The sequence below is a fragment of the Balaenoptera musculus genome, chromosome 10 (assembly GCF_009873245.2).
Source record: "Balaenoptera musculus isolate JJ_BM4_2016_0621 chromosome 10, mBalMus1.pri.v3, whole genome shotgun sequence".
NCBI lineage: Eukaryota > Metazoa > Chordata > Mammalia > Artiodactyla > Balaenopteridae > Balaenoptera > Balaenoptera musculus.
This window is the reverse complement of record NC_045794.1, coordinates 3,936,023-3,956,802: the sequence shown is the minus strand read 5'-3', so window position 1 is coordinate 3,956,802 and position 20,780 is coordinate 3,936,023. Positions and strand designations below refer to the sequence as shown.

Here is a 20,780-nt window from a genome sequence, read left to right as displayed (position 1 = left end):
CCTCGTCTCTACTAAAGACATATTTCTATATTTCTTGCTTTAAAATCTACTTTGTCTGATATTAATACAGCTGCAGGTTTTGTTTGGGTTAGTGTTTTCATTGTATATTTTTTTATCTAGATATTTTATATAAAATATTGGAGAGATAATTTGATTTTCTATGTAGTGTCCTCTTCCATAGAATTTTGTTGTTGTTGTTTCTTGTAGGCAGTTAGATTAGGGCTGATCAATAATCCAACTAGAGATTTGAAGTGGGCTTTCGTGTTGGTGGGGGCCAGTATGGTTCTGGTTCACCCTTACCCCTAAGGGATAGTCTTTTGGGATCTCAATGGAAAACCAGGGAGGCTAACCAGGTATTTCCTCTTGGGGGGTTCTGATCTCCAAACTTTGTTCCCCAAACCTTGACAGGTGCTGAAAGTGCTCTCAGCTTCACAGCCACAATTTTTGATCAAATGTCGCTAACGGAAGAGCCACAACGAGTGTTGAACTCACCAATCTGGACTTCCCTCTGGCATCTTGTTCTTACAAATATTTGCTGCCCTGGTGGCTCTCCAGTGCCTTGAATAGATTATTTCTTTATTTATTTAACTTTTAATCCAGCTCTTCTACTTGTTCTCAGGGACAGGTTTGGTCTAAAACAGGCTGGAACAAGCTTCCATTACTGAAAGTAAAAAGGTTAGAGCATTTTCTGATGCCATTTTAAGAGTTACATCTTTCATTACCTTTTCAGTTTTGCTGTCATTATTGCTCTAAGTCAGGTTTTCTACATCTTTTGAATAAGTCTCCTAGAAAACCATTTATTTCATCTAAGTTAAAGTTGTTACAAAATTATATATGGTATTCTTTTGCAATTAAAAAATATCAGTATATCTTTTGTTATGTTTCTTTTCTCATTCTTAAGTTTCTAAAAATATTTAATATAGTTTTCTTTATCAGAGTTGGCAAATATTTACTTTATTGTTCTTTTCAATAATCAGATTTCTTGTTTATCAATTAAGTTTATGGTTTTAAAATATTTGTTCCCTAGAGGATCTCAGTTTTTGGCCAAGTCAAGATGGTAACTTGAGAAACATTAAAAAAGTAAATGAAATCCTTCCCTTTGGTGTAAGAGAGAGTCACGTTTCAATCCTGAATCTATCATTTACTATCTGTCTCATCTTGGGTAAATTGCTCCGTGTCTCTTAGCCTCATCTGTAAAAGAAGAAGAAGAATATCTATTCTACAGTTTGTTGTGAGATAATATATTAAAGAACTTATTACAATGCCTGGCATGTGATTAAATACAAAAATAAGTTGTTGTTATTATTCTGACATGTGAACAATGGAGCAACAACGACATAGTTAGAATTGTCATAGGGCAGATATCACAACTGCCAACACACATTTGGGATGCCACATAAAGAAATTACTCTTACAGAATGAGGTGTCGAAGGTAAGAGAGAGACCTAATTGGGCAGACTTGGGTTTGGATCTTGGCTCTACCACTTACTTAGTTGTGTGACCTTGCATGTGGTACTTAACATCTCTGAGCCTCAGTTTCTCACCTGTAATATGTAGATAATAATAGGATTATTTTGAGGGCTAGCTGATGTAATGTATACAAAATTCTTAAAACAAGGTCTCGCACATAAACTTTAATACATTTAGCTATTACTATTAAATGGCTAACTCCAGAAGGTAGAACTAGGACCAACAAGTAGAAGTAAATGGGCAATCTTTGGCTCAATTTGAGAAGGATGTTTCCAAAGATTAACGTTCTCCGACAATGGACAGGGCTAGCATTTGTAGTAATAAGTTATATACTGAGCTGCACATTCAATCTCCAAGGCGTTTTCAGCTCTGTAATTCTATGATTTCACAACAGTATGAGTGTTCCAGATATTTTCCCCTTTCCAGATTCCTATGCTGTTTTACCTTTTCTCTCACTTGGCAATTGCTTCGCCATGTTGTGTGTTCTTTTTTGGCATATTTGTTTATTCTTTCATTCAATCGCAGTGCAGGAAGCCCCATGCCAGATGTTGATAATAAAGTGAGGAGCGACACCAGGCCACCCCCTACCCTCTCCAAACTCTCCTGAGGCCACAGGCCAGCAGGGGAGAGAGACATTAGTCAACATTCTCCCTACTGAGTGTGTGGCCACAGTCTGAGATGAGTGCCCCGAATATAGGTGAGCGTGGAGAACCTGACCCAGGTGCACGCTCAGGGTCCCCCTGAGTAACTGACACGCACGGTGAAATTCACATCAGGCTTGGGATGGCTGAAGCAAAGTAGGGGAATGGGTGAGTCTTGTCATAGGTGTCCCTCCCCCTCTCCTAAAGCCACCGTCTCCCCCCACTTGGGCTCATGTTATTATCACATTGCATCCATCACTTGGGCAATTCCTCACGTTGGGCATCTCTCCTGTACCATCCTTCCTGACTTGTCAGAACTTACCTGTCTGCTGTCTCACTTCCTTGTGCCTGGCTCAGCATTAAATAAGCGGAGTATAAGATACTACTTCTTTTTGATGAAATCTTTGCATTTTATCAGAAACTCTTACTGTATTAAAGAAGCAGGATGTGTAATGAGGGCATTCCAGCTATTTTCTCAGGCTTGGGGAAGCCATATTTTGGGGCAAAGAGCCTTTCACTTCCTCTCTAACCACCCCATGCAGTGGTTGTACACTTGATCTCCACTGAAGCTCCACCCTGCTTCTCCCCGCCCCATCCTCTACCTCAATGCCCCCCATCTCCCCACACCCACAGACTTTCCACAGTAGTCCTGGGTCCCTCCTACGCAAGCATTCACACTTGGGGTGTTCTTTCTGCGGGGCCCCAAGGGAAAACAACAGGCAAAGGAATCCGCTCCACCCGGTCCAAGGAGGGAGACCTCGAGAGGAAGCAGCACCTCCTCTGCTCTGCCTCTCTTCCTGGCTAGCAACTAGGATCAGCCACTGTCAGCTTCTCCCCCAAGGAAGAGAGACAGCATAAGGGGAACCAGTTCCTGCTCCGGCACCTTTGGGTCTGGCTCTGTCGTCTTAAATCATCTGCCTCGAGCCCCTCTCTCAGGCGCTGGAATACACAGAACTGTTTTACTTTGGGAGCAGATAGACTATGAAGTGAGCAGTCAATCAGAAGGCTTCTATTGAAATAGATAAAAGCCCTCTGTCTACTCTAAAATACTCTATGATATCAGCTGTTTACTTTTGTCTCTCCCTCCTCATAAAAAGGAAGTCCAGGCAGCACCATTTGGTGATGTTGTTGTCATTATTATTATTATTATTATTAAGTGTCACGTTGGCAAGGACTGTGTGTGCATGCACGTTCTGTCTAGACTCATAGAAGAATTATTCTACATCAGTGATCACAAATCGATTGATGGCTGTGAGAGAAAGGAGAAAGTCTTGTAGTCTCAGAGAAGGAGAAGTCAACCAGGGTGATTAGAGTCAAAGAAAATAGATTCCCAGAGTGGATAATCTACTTCTGCTGACGATTTCAATAGGTTATCAGCAGAGGAGCTGAGAGGGGGGAGTAGGCAATGTGGTGACTAATGGATGGAGTGCTTGTCATAAGGCAGTGGAAGGGGTGGCAACTACATGCAAGGGTGAGGGTGTAAAGATCTAGAAGAAAGCTCCGGAAATGGCCAAATGGCAGAACATGGGATTTGGGAAGAAAGACACCAGAAGTACTCAGAGAGGAGAAGAGAAGATTGAGAAGTCTTTGAGGATACGAATGAGTCCACAGTCACTGCCGTTCTGGGGTCCAGTATGGTTTTCCATCAATGGACATGTAAGTAGGACGTGTCTGACCAGAACTGGTGATCAGATCCTGGCCGGGACTGACCAGGCGACTAACAGCAAGATGGCCAGCATCTGAGTGCTTAGTCACATCATGGCTTAGAAGTGGGGATACGGAGAAGCCACTTTGATGCAGTCTTTCTAAGCTTTCCTGAGGTAGGGTTTCCTGCAGGATAGGTGAGGCCAGTACCTAGAAGAGCACAAAAGGAGCCCGTGCCAGCACAGGGCTGCCCGTGGTCCTGTCTACCTGCCTGACACCCTCCTCCTCTTAAACTTTCCTGTGGATGTGAATACATATATCAAGACATCAAGTCGTACACTTTAAATATATGCAGTTTTTATATGTCAACGTTATCTCAGTAAAGTTGTTTCAAAAAAACTACGGTTAGATCTTTCAAAGTCTCTAAATAGATGGGCTGTCAGACAACACGTTTTGATGAGTAGCAGACAGAGAAGGGTCCAAGTCAGAGCATTATTGAGGAGGTAGGTCTTGAGCACAGGGTTCCATGAGCGCGCAGTGGAATGTGGGCATTGCGTGTCCAAGGTCATCCAGACAGCTGAGAGACATTCCAGGGGGGAAGGCAGTGGACCCCCAATTACTGATTTGAGGGCTTTTCTGAGCCAGTGGGAGTAGCGTCCTTGCTAAGCTGCCATTGGGTCATAATTCCAGCGCTAAAACATTCAATTGTGCCCTTTTAGTTAAGCCCTCAAAGCCACTTTTTAAAAAATCATTCTTAAGCACCTCTTGCCCTCTTGTGGGCATATTTTTACAATAAAATCTGAAGTTAATCCTTTCCCAGTTTGCGACCATGCCATTTTGCTTTTATTTATTTATTTTTTAAATAAATTTATTTATTTATTTTATTTTTGGCTGCGTTGGGTCTTCGTTGCTGCGCGCAGGCTTTCTCTAGTTGCGGCGAGCGGGGGCTACACTTCGTTGCGGTGCACGGGCTTCTCATTGTGGTGGCTTCTCTTGTTGCGGAACACGGGCTCTAGGTGCGTGGGCTTCAGTAGTTGTGGCACATGGGCTCAGTAGTTGTGCGTCGTGACCTCTAGAGCACAGGCTCAGTAGTTGTGGCTCATGGGCTTAGTTGCTACGTGGCATGCGGGATCTTCCCGAACCAGGGCTCGAACCCGTGTGCCCTGCATTGGCAGGCGGATTCTTAACCACTGCGCCACTAGGGAAGCCCCATTTTGCCTTTATCACTGCATTTCTCCCCAGTAAAAGTTTCTTGCATGATTGCTGGATGTCAGAACTCATGGCTATGTGAATGCATATTTCGCTACTGGCCTGGATTGACCCTCAGTACTGTGTGGCAAGGCCATGATGGAGGTATGTATTGGGTGCTATGGAGAACAAAGGATGAACACTTGACTTTCGCCTTGAAAACTAGAAGAGCATCCCAAATGAAATATTTGGGATGGGTTTTGAAGGATGAGTAAGAGTTTGCTAGGCCGTAAAGGAAAGAAAGGAGACGAGGTTTTAGGTAGAGGAATACATATGCAAAATACAGATGCTTTAAAAAACACTTTGTTTGGAGACAATAAGAAGTTCTGTAGGGCTGTGTCAAAGGTTAAGGTAAAAAATTAATAGAGACTAATATTTATTGAGTGCTTACTAAGTACCAGGCACTATCTGAGCACTTTAAGTGTAGGAACTGAACTGAGTCTCCCAACGGCCATGCGAGTTTCATCATCCCCATTTTAATGATGAGGAAACTGAGGTACACATATGCTCACATGTGTGGAGGGAGGGTATGAGATGTAGCGCAGTAGAAGGCTGGAAATCTCGGGGCCAGATTGTGAAGGGCATTCTGTGTCATGCTAAGGAGTTGGCAACTTGTCTGTTAGGCCAGTGTTTCTCAAGGTCTGTCATGTGGAGCCAGTGGTCCTTTGGAGGTACCTTAAGAACAGTTACTAGTATCAAGGGGGTGGTGGATCAGGTTGTTTCCAGCTGTTACTCATTATATTTAATGGGTTAGTGAATATTTCATGTGGAAAAACTGTGCTGCTGTTCAAAGGAATGTCCAGAAAAGCACTTCTTTTGACCACAAGGAGCCATTACAGTAAGTCCCCTACATACGAACCTTCAAGTTTTGAACTTTCAAACATGCAAACGTGCATTCGCATGTCCAATCACGTAAGTTAGTTCACGTGTCTGACGTACATTGTCACGTGCGTGCATCCTCTACAAGTGGTTGTGCTTTTGTGTACTTTACCGTACAGTACTGTATAGAGTACCGTAGTACAGTGTCTTTATTTCAAGCTAGATCTGCAAGAGGAGGACTTCACTGAACTCCTTGCCGTGCAACACGAGGAGCTTACTAATGAAGACCTGATGGAATTGGAGGCCCAGAGAAAAGGACGAAGAGAGACAAGAGGAGCAAGAAGTAACTGAAGAACTGAAGAGATTCACGATGCAGGAAATGGCAAGGGGATTTTCTTTATTTGAGGAGGCACTGTTAGTTTTTGAGGCACAGGACCTGAAAGCAGAATGGTACATGAAGGATGCAGCAGCCGTTCAGAATGCAATCCAGTGCTACCGTGTCATCTATGACGAGAAAAAAAGAGCTACTACCCAGACATCACTGGATCGTATTTTCAAGAGGGTAGATAGAATTGAATCCAGCAGGGAACCAGAACCTGTGCCGTCAATGTCAGGCGTGAGTGAAATTGCAGCTTGCCCTCCGTCTCCTATTGCTGACGATCCTTCAGCTCTACCACCTCCCACCTCCTCTCCCTCCTCCAGTCAGTAACTCTTCTTGCCTTTTCCCTCAATGCCAGCCCCTGTGTGCCAGCTGTTGTACCGTACTGCTGTACTTTCCAAGGGACTGTACTGTAAGAATAAAAGTTTTCTTTATTTTTTGTGTTTCTTTATGTATTATTTGTGTGAAAAATATTATAAACCTACTACAGTATGGTACTATATAGCCGATTGTGTTAGTTGGGCACCTAGGCTAACTTTGTTGGACTTGTGAACAAACTGGACTTACGAACACGCTCTCGGAACGGAACTCGTTTGTATGTAGGGGGCTTACTGTATAGAGTTTTAGACAAGAAAACAGAACGTTTGTACCTTTTCATGTCGATCTTTGTGGAGCAGGATTAGATGGGGGACACTGAGGGCAATGAACTGGCTTCCTTGTCAAGAAAGAAAATACCATGGTGCTTAGAATGCAGGATGCCCCTCTTAGATATTTGCCGAAGGTTCCAGGCTTTTTAGAGTTTACGATTCAGGCTTCACAGCCCTGATAAATCTAAAACATGCACATGTAAGAGAAGCAGCTATTTATCTCTGTGTGCATTGGGAATGGGATGATTTGTGTACTAAGATATTTACAAGAGCAAGGACCTGTTCTTCTCTAAATACAGTGATATCTCTTTTATTCAGACTTGCTTATTCTACAACTTCAACATCCTAGAATCAGGAAACCTTCAGAGCAGTCAAAGCAGATATCATACTGCCCATGCACTGAAACTCACAGACCTTACTCAGATCCATTTGTTCTTACTGACATACAATTCTTACAAGCCATAATGCTTTATAAACTGCTTTCATATATATTATCTCACTTTAATTTTCACTCACTTTACTTTTTGAGACTTCCTTACTTTCTGGAAATGCAAGGTGCTCCGACTTGTTCTGGGTATTTCCTGACCCAGTCTTTGAATCAGCTATTCTTTGAGAAGCCTGGTCCCTTTCACTGGAGGATGGTTGTTAGAACCAAGATCTGGGTACTAGCTGTGCGCATTGCTACTGGAGTGCCATTGCTTTTAGGCTCTTTCAGCTGGCAAAGCAAGGCGATAATTGTGTGTGCACTATCTCATGTATGTACACATATCAGTAAAGATTTCTAGGTGTAATCATGTGGGAACATAAGTTCATGCTAACGTCTTCAACTCTAATCCATTACCACGTGGTGTATTCTAGCCTCCGCCCCTTGCTTATCCTGTAATCTCTCACTCCAACAGGAACCATTGGCCCCCACTCCCCACCTTCCATTTACTTAATTGTCCATTTCCAGTACACAGTTTATAGCAGAATCATATTGTTTACTCATACCCCCATAGGAAATAACTTTATCAGCTGGAGGACAGCGCTTATGTGCAGTTGCTTTGCCTGTAGCCTTACAGGTTTTATCTATTGATCTCCTGTTTTCAATGTATTCATTCTGCTCTAATTTTTCTTGTTTCTTTTATTCGGTTTTTTTTGCGGGGGGGTGGTAATTTGCTCTTCTTTTTCTAGTTTCTTAAGATGGAAGCTTAGATGACTGATTTTAGATCTTTTTTTTTTTCTAATATATGTATTTGCTGCTATAAATTTCCCTCTAAGCATGGTTTTTGTTGCATCTCACAAATTTTGACAAGTTGTATTCTCATTTTCATTTAGTTAAAAAAAATTTTTTTTAATTTCCCTTGAGATTTCTTCTTTGATCCTTCTGTTATTCAGAAGTGTGTTGTTTGCTCTCTAAGTATTTGGGGATTTTCCACCTACCTTTCTGTTATAGATTTCTAGTTTAATTCCATTGTGGTCTGAGGGCAGACATTGTATTTTAAAATACGTTAGTATGTGTTTTATGGCCCAGGATGTGGTATATCTTCGTGAGCACTGCCTGTGAGCTTGAGAAGAATATGCCTTCTGCTATTGTTGGATAAATAGTTGATAGATATCAATCATAGTCAGCTGATGGATGGTGCTATTGATTTCAATTTGTCCTTGCTAATTTTCTTTCTGCTCAATCAACCCATTTCCGATAGAGGGGTGTTGAAGTTTCAGCTACAGTAGTGGACTCATCTACTTCTTGCCGTCTTTCAATCTTTTTGCCTCACAGTATGACACTCTGTTGTTAGGTGCATAGCCATTTAGGATTGTTATGTCGTCTTGAAGGATTGGCCCCTTTATCATTATGTAATGCCCTCCTTATCCCTGATAACTATCTTCCTCTGGAATCTGCTCTGTCTGAAAATTAATATAGCTGCAACCACTTTCTTTTGATTACTGTTAGCATGGTATATCTTTCTCTATCCTTTTACTTTTAATCTATATGTGTCTTTGTATTTAAAATGGTTTTCTTGTAGATATAACGTATAGTTGGGTCTCTTTTTTTAATCCTCTCTGACAATCTCTGTCTTTAATTGGTATATTTAGACCACTGACATTTAAAGTGCTTATAGATATAGTTGGATTAATATCTACCATATATGTTACTGTTTTCTATCCCTTGTCTTTATTCTTTGTTCCTATTTTTGTTTTCCGCTCTCTTTTATGGTGTGTGTATGTGTGTGTTTTATTGTGGTAAAAAATACATAACATAAAATTTACCATCCTAGCCATTTTAAGTGTACAGTACAAAAGTGGTAACTGTACGCAAACTGTTCTGGAACTTTTTCATCTTGCATGACTGAAAGCTTATACTTATTGATCAGCAACTCCTCCTATCTGCCTCCCTCCAGCCCCTGGCTACCACTCTTCTACTTTCTGCTTCTGTGGGTTTGACTAATTTAGGCACCTCATCTACGTGGGATCATGCAGTATTTGTTCTTCTGTGATTGGCTTTTTCCACTATGCATAACATCTCAAAGTTCATTCATGTCGTAGCTTATGACAGGAGTCTCTCTTTTTTGAGGCTGATATTATGTTGTGTGTATATACCACATTTTCTTTGTTTATTCGTCTGGATGCTTAAGCTGTTTCCTCCTCTTACCTATTCTGAATAATGCTGTAGTGAACGTGGGAGTGCAGATACTTCTTCAAGACTTATACACTACCATGTGTAAAATAGATAGCTAGTGGGAACCTGCTATAAAGCACAGGAAGCTCAGCTCAGTGCTCTGTGATGACCTAAGTGAGTGGGAGGGGGGTGGGTGGGAGGCAGGTTCAAGAGGGAGGAGATAGATGTATACAAATAGCTGATTCACTTCATTGTACAGCAGAAACTAACACAAAATTGTAAAGCAATTGTACTCTAATTAAAAAAAAAAAAAAAAAGACTGTGCCTTCAATTCTTTTGGCTATATATCCAGAAGTGGGATCACGGATCATAACGGTAGTTCTATTTTTATTTTTTGAGGAAACCTCCGTACTGTTTTCAGTAGCAGTTGCACCATTTTAGATTCCCACCAACAGTGCACAAGGGTTATAATTTCTTTACCTTTGGCACCACACTTGTTATTTTCTGTGCGTGTTTTTTAAAAATAGTAGCCATCCTAATTGGGTGTGAGGTGTTCTCACTGTGGTTTTTGATTTGCATTTCCCTGATGATAAGGGATGTTGTGCATCTTTTCATGTACTTATTCACCATTTTCATGCTTTCTTTGAAAAAATGCTTATGGAAGTCTTTTGCCCATTTTTAAATCAGGTAAAAAAATTTTTTTTGCTACTGAGTTTTAGGAGTTTCTTATTTTTTTGGATATTAATACCTTATCATATATACGGTTTGCAAATATTTTCTCCCATCCTATAGATTGCCTTTGAATTCTGCTAATGAGTCCCTTTGCTGTGCTGAAGTTTGATGTAGTTCTGTTTCTCAGTTTTTGCTTTTACTTCCTGTGATCTCAGTGTAATATCCACTGCCTTTGTGGGCTTAATTGAGCATTTTACAATGATTCTATTTTCTATAGTTTCGTAGTGTATCAGTAATACTTCTTTCTTTAAAAACTTGTTTAGTGGTTGCCCTAGAGTTTGCAATATATATTTACAACTAATCCAAGTCCACTTTCAAATAACACTGTAGTGTTTCATGTATAAGTACTTTATACTAACAAAATAATCCTAATTGCTCCCTCCCATACCTTGTATCTTTGCTGTCCTTCATTTCACTTATATATAAGCATATATATATATATATACATAAGCATGTATATACATACATAAGCATACATAATAGAATATATTATTGCTATTAATTTGAACAAACTGTTATCTTTTAGATGAATTAAGAACAAGAAAAATAAGTTAACCTTCACTTATTCCTTCTTTAATGCTCTTCCTCTTTTTATGTAGATCCGAGTTTCTGACTGATATTGTTTTTCTTCTCTCTGAAGAACTTCTTCTAACATTTCTTCCAAGGCAGATACGCTGGCGATGAATTCCCTTAATGTTTGTCTGAGAAAGTTTTTATTTATCCTTCAGTTTTGAAGGATAATTTTGATGGATACAGAATTCTAGGTTAGTGGGTTTTTTCCTCAACACTTGAAATGCTTTTACTCCACTGTCTTCTTGCTTGCATGGTTTTTGAGAAGTTGGATGTAATTCTTATCCTTGTTTCTTTATAGAATAGATGAGGGTTTTTTGCCCCCCTCTGGCTTCTTTCCAGATTTTTTCTTTATTTTTGATGTTATGCAGTTTGAATATGATCCGTGTAGGTATAGTTTTGTGGCATTTATCCTGCTTGATATTCTCTGAGATTCCTGCATCTGTGATTTAGTGTCTGATATTAATTTGGGGAAATTCTCAGTCATTATTACTTCAAATATTTCTTCTGTTCTTTCTTTCTTTCTTCTCCTTCTGGTATTCCCATTACACAGGCATTACACCTTTTGTAGTTGTCTCACAGGTTTTAGACACTTTTTCTTCCTCCTCCCCCTCCCCCTCCTCTCCCCTCTCCTCCTCCCCCTTCCCCCTCCTCCTCCCCCCTCCCTCGTCCTCCTCCTCCCTCTCCCTTCCCCCTCCTTCTCCTTCTTCTTATTCTCCCTCCTCCCCCTCCCCCTCCTCTCCCCTCTCCTCCTTCCCCCTCCCTCGTCCTCCTCCTCCCTCTCCCTTCCCCCTCCTTCTCCTTCTCCTTCTTCTTATTCTCCCTCCTTCTCCTCCTCCTCCTCTTCTCCTTCTCCTTCTTCTTCTTCTTCCTCTGTCTTTTTCTCTCCTTGTTTTTCAGTTTTGGAAATTTCTATTGAAATATCCTCAAGTTGAGATATAGATAGATAGATAGATATAGATTCTTTTTCCAATTCTTTTCCATTGTAAGTTATTACAAGGTATTGAATACAGCTCCCCATCCTATACCTTGTTGTGCTAGGACCTTGTTGCTTACTGAGAGATCCTTTCCTCAGCTGTATGTGATCTAATGTGCCCATCAAAGGCATCCTTCATTTCTGTGACAGTGCTTTCTATCTCTAGCCTTTCTTTTAGATTCTTTCTTAGAATTTCCATCTCTCTGCTTACATTGCCAATCTGTGTTATCCGTTAGAGCCCTTAGGTTATTAATCGTGGTTGTTTTAAATTCCTAGTCTGGTCATTCTAACATCCCTGCCACATACCAGTCTGGTTCTGATGCTTACTCCACCTCTTCAAACTTTGTCTTTGCCTTTTAGTATGCCTTGTAATTTGTTCTTGCTGAGCGGACATGATATCCTGGGTGCAAAGACTTTAGGGATGTAGTGGTGAGGCTGGGGGAGAGGAAGCCTTCTGTGGTCCTATAATAGGTCTCAGTCCTTTAGTGAGCCTGTGTCCCCGGACTCTGAGCTCCACAAGCACCTCTCGGTCCCCCACCTCCATGCTTTAGGTGCAATACGATGTCTAGAGTGGGCTATAGGTATTTCCCTTCCCCCACTGGTTGGGCTGTGATCAGACCCCAGTAGGACAGATTCCAGGAAAATAGTTTCTCTTGAGGTCAGGCCTTGTTAAGAAGAACAGAATGCTCTTCCTTTCCCCCCCCCACCCCCCAATAATCACTGTGAGAACCTGGTAGAGATCCTGGAGGTAGAACTGACAAAAATGGGGAGGGGGTCCCCCTGGAGTTTTACCTCTCAGACTTGTCCATCCTGAGGCTGCAGCATCTGTCAGTTACAGTTTAGGTTTTCCTACCCTGGCTGGTGGGTTTCTAGTCCTCTAAGTTGTGCTTTTCTGTATTCACTTGTCTGTCTCTCCAGTTTGAGGGGCAGTGCTTTGCCTTCTGACTTCACCTCTCTGATGGATCTAAGATTTGTTGATTGTTCAGTTTGTTCAGCTTTTTACTTGTTGGCAGGATGGAATGATGACTTCCAAGTTCTTTCCATGACAGACTAGATACCGGGAGTCGACGATACCCTCTCCATCCTTGGCATGCACAGAAATCCGGTTCACACCCTCCTTGACCTTCATGATGGTCCTTAACCAGGGAACTGCGATCTCTGCCACAGTGTCAGGCAGCAGCAGAAGTGTAAGCCTCCCATGCCCACATCCGAGGGGCTCACCAGGTCACTAATCTGCTTGCCTGGGGGAAGTTATCTTGGACCAGTGGTAGTTCTCAACTGACAGAGATTTTGTCCTCCAGGGAACATTTAGGAATGTCTGGAGACCGTTTTGGTTGTTACAACCGGGGAAGCTGCTACAGGCATCTCGTTGGTAGAGGACACTGACCGTCCTAATGGCACAAGGCAGCACCCTCCTTAACAAAGAATCACACAGCCCCAGATGTCAGTAGCTGAGGTTGGGAAACCCTGTCCTAGACTAACCTCACAGCTTTCTTCCCCAATCACACCCCACGCCCCCATCTTCAATACAACCAGGGTTGAACCAACTTGACGCCTTGAAATTCAACTTTTCTCTTGATTATTTTTTTTGGTCTTTTCACCAACCTTAGGAGCCAGTCAAGATTCAGCCAACATTTTACTGTTTATGGCTTACAGGGCAGCGTTCTCATTACTTTCTCTTGTTATCTTGCTTTATTCATACTGAGCCCTTACTATGTGCCAGGTGTAGTACTTCAATATGTGGGAAGGGTTCTACCCCTGTTTTTGCAGATGAGAAAGCTGAAGCTCAGAGAGGTTAAGTGGTGTATCCCAAATCACACAGCTTGGAATTGGCTTATCTGCTGGATACCCATGCTGAGAGTAGCCACTGCAACCCTTCTCTCTGCTGGGATTTGCAGGTGCCCAGATGCTCTGGCCAAATGAGGCTGACGTCAGCATCTGGGTTGAGGAGGTGACATCATCGTGGCCAAGGGAAGAAGAGATCCCCACGTTCCAAGTCCCCACCCAGGTGCTCTGCAGGCCTCCCAGAGAGCGTGAATGGGTTTTGATGGGGGATAATAGTCTCTCTCCAAATACACTCACTGCTGGCCCTTCTTACTGAGCCATTCAGCTTTCAAACGGCTCTGTACATTAGCCCAAAGGATGGGTGTTTTGTCTTCTTTTCCCCCTGCCTTTTTCTTTTTTTTGGAAAGCAATTTGCTCCTTTCTGATGTAGAATGAGATCTGGCAAGTAAGTGCTTGCTCCACTCCTTCCCCTGTACCCCTCCCACCCTTCGGTTGGAGAAACGTTGCCGGGGGAGCGAAGGGGGAGAGGAACACAGGGTCCATGCTAAGCAAAACTATTTGCATAAGCCGCGCACTTGGTTCTTAGAGCTTGGGCTGATCTAGCCTATGACAAATTCCTCCGTCTCGGCTACCTGCCAGCTGCGTTTTCATCGGGGCTGGCAAGACAACTAAAGTCTACATTCTGTACCAATTAACGACCTTCAGGGAGAAGACCACCAATCGCAATGCCAGCACACTCTGCTTGTTAAAGGGGACAGGGGGCCTTGTTGGACAAGGCCCAGGCTTTTTTCTTTAGGGTGGTGGGCGGCGGGGAAGCAGGCCAGGAGGAGCGAGGGGTGGACTGGGGCGGGAAACACACCAGAAAGGCCAACTCTGAAGTTGCAGGAACCGTCCGGAAACCATCTGCACAGGCCAGAACGTCGTAGTGAAGCCTGGCATACGCAAGGTGACCTAGCAAGTAGGGAAGGGCCTGGAGCGAGGGGCTCCCTTCTGGGGAAAAGGACTTCTGCTGGCCCTGAGAGCCGCAGACGACCAAGGGCAGCCCTGACTGGAAACGTCGGGGCTGCCTTGCCCGCTGGCACCGGGATGGGAGACGGGGAGGTGCCTTGGCCATGCCCACCGTGCAGACAGCCGTAGGCTCTGGTAGCATCATCGTCTCTGGTGCAGAGATCACAGATGTGTGTCTACAAGCCACAAAGGGAGAAAAGCCTCTCTTCCCCCAGGATTCCAGCGATTTCATTTTTCTTTACTGTTGGGCGGTGGGGAACATGATGACAGGACCTTCTTAAAGAACATTTGGGGTGAGGGGAAGACCCATGCATGACCTTGCCATCTCCCCCAGCTGCCCACTTGTGTGCTATTGTACGTTGTGTGGCCCTTGGCCACTTCCTGCAAACTCTGCAGCCATCCCGCTTTTCCTTCTTCACCTGGATGGAGAAGGCCTCCAACTCTTAACACATGAGGGCCTGAGGGGACCCCGAGAGACCATTCCCCTGACCCCCTGGCTTCAAAACTTACCCCTTAGAAACTAACCCCAGGTGGCTGATGGCATGGCAAGTTTTTAAAGAATGAAAGAGGGTACCCAGCGTCCTGTCTTACCTGCTCGGATGTTGGATGGCGCAGGGAATCTCTTTGTGGGAAGGATGGAGGCCCAGTGCTCTTGGTAGAACCCCCCTTCTCCCAGGACCTCCCTCCTACCTGCCCAGCTGTGCCTCAGTTTCCTTGAGGGAAAACGGCACCCTCTGTCTTCCAGCTCACACCCACCCCCCCCAAACCAAGCATCCCATCTCCGAAGCCTCTGATGTGGAGCTAGTCACATCCATCTGGACAGTAAGAGGTAAAAGAGGGGCTGAGGGTCCTTTTCCTCTAGAGGAGCCTGGAGTGGAAAGATGGGGTGCCCCTGGCTCACACAGGCCCCCAACCACCCCCATATCCCCAGCCCCATGCTTCATTAAGGGAGCACAATGTGTCCCCATGGTCGCCTGCCAGCCGGGATGTCCTGTGTGACAGCAGATGCAAAGAGAATGAACAGGCGGCTGAAAGAGCTGGGGACAAAAAGAGCACATTGTCCCAAGCGCTGAAAGGGCTGCCTGAGAGGGGACATATGCATCTGAAAAAAATACCCCAGTGGGTCTCCCCCCTGCTGGCCCCAGCCCGCCCTCACCCAGCCTTCAACCGATGCTGCACAAAGGGGTCCCCAAGCCAGGCAGGGCCGGCCCAGCTCCAGGCTGACAGCAGGACGAGCTTGGAGGGAAGGGTCTCAGAGGCACAGGCTCCCTCCAGGGAAATTCTCCACCCTTGTCCCCTGTCCGTCATGGAACCCTGGAAGCCGGGGAGCTGGGAGTGTCTCTGGAAATCACTGGCCCCGCCCCCTTAATTTACAGGTGACAACGCCCAGGCCCAGGATAGGTGATGCCCTACAGCTCGACAGGAGATGCCAGGCTGCCTGGGTACCCAGATCTCCCACAAGCCTGGTTCCCCACACTTTGGGGCCATAGCCACACATCCAGAGGGTCACGGTGGGCTTTCCAAAGGGGTTGGACAGTGTGGCTGAAACCCCCCCTCTGCTGCTCTGCCAGGGTGTGGACCCCAAACTCAACTTGGGAAGGGATTGTGTCCTACCCACAGGAATCCCAGGGCTTGGCTGGGTTTGTGAGACAGGGCCCTCAGGAAGTGGGAGAAGAAGAAAAAGGCAGCTTGAGAGACCACTTCACGGTTTTGCAAAAGGAAAAGTACGTGGGTTTACAAGTCAAATGCAAGAGCCCGAGTCCTCTGTTCTGGTTTGTGAACTTGGGCGATCCAGGAAGCCTCTGTAAGTCTCAGCTCCCACGTTAGAAAGTCGGGGTGGGTGCTCCGCCCACGTCAGTACCCACATCAGTACCTATCCTGGTACCAACACGGATGTCAGCGCTGTCTGCCCACCTCTCCCAGACGGCCACCTGGGGACCAGACGCCACAGGTGAAAGGGTGAAAGCTCTTTGTGGGCGATAGGGCATGTACACATTAAAACGTTGTTTTTAACCCTAGAAAGCTGTCGTGGTCCAGGGCCATATTCCTTTGTAGGATATTTTCTAACCAGCAGTCGCTTCTTGACTTTGACTTTGGGGAGGGAGGAGGAGGACTTGATGGGAGTGAAGTTTCTTTTTAAAATCCATTGTACATTTGATAATACCTCCTTTCAACCATAACGGACAAAGGGACTTTCTCGAAAGCAAACTCTCTTCGTCAAGGCAGGCGTCCGTGGGCTCCCTCGCCCTTCAGCCTGTCTCCAGTGAGCTTTCTGATGTGAGGAAGGTCTCCTTCCACCTGGGGCCACTTCCTCTTTCCTCCGCAGCCCCTCCCGAGGCAGACTGACGAGGACCCCACAGGCGCAGACGGCAGCCCCCGGGGAAATGAGCTCGCCCACTGGATGCTGGCAGATGTGGGGAATCCGTGTGGTCTCTCGCACAGCTGTTCAGAAGTCTCTTCCCCTGAAAGTTTCCATTCCGTATCTGGGGTGGTGGGCAGGGGGAGGGCAGGCCAGCAGGCAGGGAAGGAACATCAGCTCTCCACCCTGTTTGGGGGCTGCTTCGTTTCTTCGAGACCTTAGCGTGGCAGAGACCTCATGCACCCTGCAAGATGTTAGAAATGAGTTTGTTTTGTTCCAGATGTGACACCAGGATCTCCGAATCGGATTATACATATTATGTTGCCATGCCAACACACACACACACACGCACTCATGCACACATGCACACACACACACCAGGATCCCAAACTGTGCTCAGCGCTGAGGAGCGAAACAGAGGCCTAAGAGAAATAATGTTTTCTTTCAGAGGAATTTCCCATGTGACATTCCTGAACCAATCAGAGGCCTGGTCAATGTCATGCTGCCCAGAACCCAGAGGAAGGAGAGTTTCCCTCTGGATGGGGCTGATCAGAAGAGGCTTTGTAGGGAAGGTGGGACTTGACCTGACAGGAAAGAAGGCTGTAACTTGGGCAGAAAGGCAGGGCTGGGCACCCTACCCAGTGGGACAGGGTGAGGGAGAGGTGGAAGTGGGTGAGCCTCTTGCCCACGGGCACCCACATATGCCCAGAAGTCATCTTAAAGACTCCTGGAGCTGAAGGCCAGTGGAGAGCCAGGTCTGTCCCCACCACCAAACAGGATCAGGACCAAATTATCCTCCCTCATTTGTAAAGCCCAAGAAAAAGATTCCAGAATTTCTGGTAAGTTTTTCTGGAGTTTTATGACCATAATTGTCAACATATCTTCCCTCATATTTGCTTTGAATCCTTCTGGCAGCCTGGGATTCATACCTGAAACCAAGTCTTAAACTCTGAAAATCCGTGGCCCCAGAGAGCTTTTGTGGGCAGAGAGGTGCCACTACAAACACGATGCACTCCTGCAGTGCACCAGGCCCTGTCAGGCGCCGGGCAGTCAGAGGTAAATTAGGATTTTCCTGCCTGCAGGATGCTCAGAGTGTAATAAGCAATTGAAGCATAACGTCAGAAAGTCTATTATAAATTATAGGCAAAAAGAATTCACAAAAGAGTTACCAAGTCTGCTCAGAGGTTCGGGGATGATCAGGAAGGCTTCCCAGAGGAGGTTGTGGTTGTGCTGAGCTTGAAAGGATGGAGAAGCGTTTGCCAGGTAGACAGGGGAGGCCCGGTCATTCTACACACTGATCCACAGGAAACGCGCCAGGGCTGGGCGAGCATCCCTCTTGTTTCCTCCAAGATCTTGCTCTCATAGTCAACTTAGCATCTGATAAAAGAGTAATAAATAAACGCATGCGCTTAGGAATAGTGCAGCAAGCCACGGCATCATCCAGGGGATTTGCAAACCTTATAGGTGCCAGTGTCCATAGGGTCTTTTATTAAGTGGTTGGCACGCAAGACAGAGTGTCTGAGCTCTGACATTCCTGGCAGAGAGCCGAGCACGCTGGAGGCAGGTGGTCGTTCACTCATGCACAGACCACCTGAGAAAAGGATGCGGTGGGAGGTGGGGACAGCTTGAGCTGAGGCTGTGAAAGCTAGAATGATAACGGGGGTGGAGGTGGGGTGGAAGCAATGGGAGCGGGTCATTGCTGGACTACTGGGTGGCCCCTGGTCCATCCTCAAGTGCTCCTGTCACATTGTCTATGTCCACGGCCCCTTCCTCGTTGGGCTGGGAGGGCAGCACCGTATGGTAAGAGTAACCGCACAAGTAACAGTAACGCTGGAAGCTTACCGTGAACCAGGCTCTGCTCTAAGTACCACACGTTTCTTAGGTCACTTAATCCTCACGACTCTGAGAGCTACGTGCGACGTCAGCCCCCTTTCACAGACAAGGAAACTGGAGTGTCAAGTGAAGCAAATTGCTCGGCGTCACATCGCTGACTAGTATCACGACCCGGAGCTGAGCCCAGGCGAGGGGGTCCCGGAGCCTGGGGTCCTGATCACAACCCTCTGGCCCTTCCTTCAGTGATAGAGGGCAAACCAGAACCCTTGCCCTACCCACTGATGCCTGTCTACTGCATTTCAAGTAGTCAGAATCGTTGTTATTATTATAACTGCCTTTCCTACCCTCCCATCTTCATTTTCTCCTAATCTCAGGATACAGGGGTAGGGGGGCCGCCCAGAAAATAAATGGGTGTCAGAGTGAGGATGGGGGCGGATCCTATATTGCATGGTGAGCTGAAAGGTGTTCTGGGCCTCTCTGTATCCCACAGAGTCTTTTTCTTTTACTGGAGGCGGGGCTGGGATTAGAAGCTCCCCTTTGACCCTCCAAAACCCTGAAAGAAAGTTATCTCATTACATAGGTGGGAAACTGAGGCACTGGGACAAAAATTCATGTACCAGTCATAGGACCCCGAGAACATCAGGGCAGGACAGGACAGTGGCTTCTATTATACTGTCTGACGGCTCACTGTCACTCGTCCAGGACCAGACTGGAAAGGGCGGCAGCCACGTGGCACACAAGCCTCCACTTCCCATCGCTCCTCCAGGACAGACTTCACACATCCACGGGGCCTTCCTTCCCACTGAGCTCGGATGCTGACTCAGCGGACTTGTCAGTTTAATGCTTTGGGGAGTCACTGTCTCCTAATCTGATTTGGCCCATGAGTTGAAACCCCCTTTGATACCCCTGGACCAGCCATTAGCTGTTTGAAGGCCTTATTGAGATCTTGAGTATCTTCCTAGATCTATAACTAATGTACTGTCTCCAAGGGGAACTGGACATTTTCTCACTGTGAGGCTATTGGGCTAACTCGTGTTTCTTTCATCTTTTATGGGACCAGGGCAGGAGGAGTTAAAATCTGAGCAGAGGCCTTACATTAGGTTGAATAAACAAACTTTTGTTGTGCACCAGGCCCTATTAACAATAAGATCCAACTACCTCAAAGCTGCTGCTTAGAACTGTGCAGGATATATTTAGACTACAATGTGAATGGCACCCCAGAGGGTTGAACAGTGCACAACCTGTACAACTGTCTCCTGAGGGCCTCCCCCAGGTCGCTCATAGTCTAGATGGGGAAGTGATCTCTAAACAGACAACCATAAATCAGCCTCCTCAGCACTGTCACTGAGGCACCTCCAAAGAGCACAGTGAAGGAAGAAGCCAGGATCTTTCTACTTGGGAGGCGGGGAAGTCTTCCCAATATGAGCGCCCTTAAAGCTAAGCATTGAACAATGAACAGGAGTTCCCCAAGCAGAGCAGGAAAGAAGGGGCATTGTGGGCAGAGGCGCCGGAGCGTGGAAAGGCGTCCGAGCATGGTGAACGGTTCGTCGTGTGTGTGGCTCTGGTGGACGTCGGCTGACCGTGTTTGCAGACCACACAGCGATGCCTGGGTGCCTGCAGTGAGGTCAGGCCACTCCCAAGAATCCGCTTGTCTGTGCTGCTCAGGGCTGCCTGGGAAGTAAAGGTCCTCAGAGACGAGCATGACCAGTGCAGAGAGGAAATGCAGAGATTTATTTTTTTTAAGGCAGAAACCCCAAGCCTCAGCCCCATAGTACATCAGTGTGTAGCAGTCAGAGCCACAATTCACAGCCTGCCTGCAAGGGCTGGGAAGGGAGCCTTTCTGGGGGTGAGGTGAGAGCAAGGCAGTTCCGGGAGACTCTAGGCTCTGTTTGTGCAGACAGCGTGGAATCTTTTCAAGCCGGGAGCGTGTGGATTCCTCTGTTTCCCTCCAGGAAAATCCATGGCGTGGTGAGGACTGGGCAGCAGAGCAGGGGGCCGGCGCCCGGGGGCCCTTTGCCCATCGTGGTGGTCTGTCTCCTGGGGGGAGCACAGAGCTTCAAAGACTGAGAG

General features: G+C 45.9%; 1 long non-coding RNA gene across 1 annotated transcript in view; it reads left to right on the top strand.

The window, feature by feature from the left end:
- Positions 1-20,780, top strand: part of LOC118902489 — a 99,183-nt gene that overhangs the window by 77,903 nt on the left and 500 nt on the right. The gene's annotated exons all lie outside the window — the stretch shown is intronic.